Consider the following 3,791-nt stretch of genomic DNA (forward strand, 5'->3'; position numbering starts at 1 on the left):
TACAACTAATCCCTTTTATCATGGTCCTGGGAGGGCTGTCCGGGGTAGGCATGGGAATCGGTGGCATAACCTCATCCACTTATTACTATTATAAGCTCTCAAGGGAGTTCAATCAGGACTTCCAATATGTGGCAGAAACCTTGGGGGCTCTGCAAAATCAAATTGCCTCCCTGGCCGAAGTGATCTTACAGAACAGGAGGGGTCTGGACCTACTCATGGCCAAAGAAGAGGCACTATGCCTCTTCCTAAGTGAAGAGTGCTGTTTTTATGCCAATCAATCAGGAATTGTCGGAGGGATGGACCAAGAGTTACAGGACCAGGTGGAGCAGAGAAAATATATCTCAGACAAGGGCCCACAGACAGGCCCCTGCGGCTGGACCTCCTGGATTGCACCATTCATAAGTCCCTTGTTCCTAATTTGTGCAGCCCTACTATTTGGGCCCTGTATCTTAAACTTCATGACCCATTTTTTCTGTGAATGGTCAGAGGCTGTAAATCTCCAGGTGTCACCTTCCAATTATGAGTCTCTACAACAAATGGAGTACGATGCTGACTCCAACCTTGGTTGTAAAAGGTTCAAGAGCGGGAAGTGAGAAGAAAAACGTTGTTCTGGGCCAAGACTTGGCCGGGCTAAGTCATGAATTTTAAGTTTTAACTTTCTAGGCCGATTTTGGGTTACTGCAAGTGACCGTTTGTTTCCACTTTTATGATACTGCCTACCTGTACTCACCCTATTGGTTGATGGACACCGAGCTTGTAAGCGACCCTATCATACCTCACTTACACTTCCTGGAGGCGCTCAGGACTCCAGAGCTATAGCCCCTCTGAGCCCGCCAGTGTGTACTTCAAAACTGGGTACTTCAACATTCCGAGTGGTGTTTGTTTCTTGGCAGGCCTGCCATTTCTGTAACAGCATGTCAAAAATATCCAAGTTGCTTGTCAATTGCATTATAATCTAATTTAAACCATGCAATCTTAAGTCTGGTCATTCATAGAAACAGTTTTACTCAGGTTTGATAAAAACGACGATCTTCAGGAAGATTCATAAAAAGGGGACTTTTAAACAAATATGTTCCTGATAACTTTCAGATCATATCACTGAACTGGGTAAATTATGAAACTCTAGTAGAAACCTGATGACTTCATCCAGATAAACAGAAATTAATTCCACGGACCTGAATGAATTGATAAATAAGTTTGATAAACTTATGACTTTTTTCTGAGATTTTTGAGAAACATACTGAGATTTACTCTTTGTTTTCCAAAATAACGCTTTACTCTTATTCTATGACCTACAAGTTGGTAAAGTAAGTCTTTGTAAATAAGGCTAAAACCTCTTTCTCACTCTACCTGGTCCTTCCTAGTTTTAACTTCTCCAGCTGGCTCCCCTGTGGATTTGAGGGTTATTGAAACCAGATTACAAATAGTTATATTAATCATTCTTTTAATTTGTTCTCTGTTTCTAAATTATTAAGCTCTGTATGACTTTATTAATGTTACTAACTGTATTACTTACACTAATTTATAAGATTGTTCTTTCTTACATTTCCCAATGTGTAACTTGGCCTCCAAGAAAATTGATGATGGCTAAACACCTTAAGGAAATAGATCACATTTTTAATCCTGCATAGAATAATTGAAATAGTGTGATTCTAGGAATGGGAATGAGCAATAAGGGGGAAATTATTCCTGGATCATAATAGACTAGAAAGACAGGCAATCCACTAGAAATTTTGAATATCAAAAGGGCCTGATTCAAACATTAGCACTTTGAGTGGCATGTCAACAGAAACTTCACCTTTTCTAGGAATGAGCCTTTGTAGTACCATGGGACAAAACTGGTCATGGAATGTCTCCAATACTTTTGGTTGAACTTAGGACTAAGGGGGAGCACTGTGAATGAAAAATACTAGAAACCATATCAGTAAACAAAGAATGCTGAAGTCATCAAGTCATCGGCCATCCCCTGGTGAACATCCCCTAGTGGAGACAAGCCTGCAGCCCAGCCTCTGCAGCCACTCACAATGCTGCACTCTGAGGGGGCTGAGAATAAGAAAGGACAGGATACTAGCACTAGATAGCTAGATCCTTGTCAAAGGAGTGAATTCAGTGAACCCAAATGTTTGCTTCCTCCCACACATAGGAAAGCACTAAATTCTTTAATTCGAGATGCCTGGTTTTCTTTAGTTAACAAGTAAGCTTTTAATGTTCCAACAACCTGGTCTTTGTTGTAAAACCCCTGTATATCCTAGCTCCTCCCAGACTTCTTTGGAGCAGTTACTCAGAGTTGTCTGAGAGGCTGTCATCCCAGACTTAAAGGGATTTGAGTCCTCAGAAATGTCCACCAAATAAAACATTGCTCTCACCTTTAGGCTCTGCATTTATATCAGTTAACAGACCCATGATGTGAGTGACATAAAACAAGAAAAACGGTTAGGTTTAGAGCCCGAAGAATTGCAGACACTTGATTCTACTGACATAGTGAAAATGCATTCTGCAACACTCATTAAAATTACCACAGACTTAAATAAACCTAGGCCCAATATTCATCAACACTCATTGAAGTAAGAAGTTATAGAATAAACGAAACCCTCCTGATATCCACTTACATTGAGAAAGGGCTTGTTTTGCATTGCACCAGCCCCTGTAAAGCTCCCATTCTGCCAGTTGAGAAACCTAATGGCCGAGTCTGGAGACTTGTACAGGATTTGAGATCTGTTAATGCTATTATTTCTCACCTTTCTGCAGTATCTAAAATCGGCAATTTACAGTTCTATATCCCTAAAAGTCGTGACTTCTTTTCTGTGATAGATCTCTGAAGTGAAATCTTCATTACTCATCTACATCCTGATGACCAATAAATTTTTTGCCTTCACTTGGAATGGGTGACAATATATACGGACTCTGATGCCACAGGGCTACACTGAAAACTACACTTTACTTCATTGAGATACTAATAGCGGCCTAGGTAATCTAGTTTTTCTCATGAATCACATTTGACACAATATTTAAATGTCTTGCTGTTGTGTTCAAATCCTTTAATCGATAGCAAGACAGCCTGTACTTGCTCTGGAAATTAGCTTCAAGGGGAATTAAACTATCCAAAGAAAAATTACAATTTTGAAAAGGTAACGAAAAATATTTAGGAGATATGATATCTGAAGAAGGGCATTTAATAGACCTATACAGAATAAAGAGCATTGTGGCTTTCCCTGTTCCTAAAGCAAAAATGCAACTAAGTAGATTCCTAGGCCTTGCAGGCTACCACGGGAAGTTGATCCCACATTACTTTTTAGTGGCTCAACATTAAATGAATTACTTAAACAAGACAAAAAGGAGACTTTTTGTTGGGAAACAGAACATTCTAAAGCCAAGAAGACTCTAAAGTGACTTCTAGCAAAGACTGTGGCCTTCGAGCACCCAAATTATAATTTGCCATTTTTTAATCTCTTCATATGTGAAAACAAGGGTTTTAGGTACTAAGAACCAACAAACTTTTACAGCCAGCAGCGAGATTCAGTAGCCAAACTCCCACCCCCTGGACTCCAGTCTGTTAAAACAGAAGCTACGTGGTGTCAAACCACAGAAGGGAGAGTCTTGAGTCATGTTCTGTGTCTTTTCCCTCACTCTGTCAAAGCTTACTGAACTCTTAACACAGGCAACCTTATTCAGCAAATCTCTTCTCATGAGATTATCTTGCTCTCTCCACAGTGTAACAAACTTAATCCTTGCTCCCAGAAGAATCCGACATCATAATAAAAACATGATTGTGCTATTTTACCTGGCATTTT

Source organism: Camelus dromedarius, chromosome Y, assembly GCF_036321535.1.
Source record: "Camelus dromedarius isolate mCamDro1 chromosome Y, mCamDro1.pat, whole genome shotgun sequence".
Classification (NCBI taxonomy): domain Eukaryota; kingdom Metazoa; phylum Chordata; class Mammalia; order Artiodactyla; family Camelidae; genus Camelus; species Camelus dromedarius.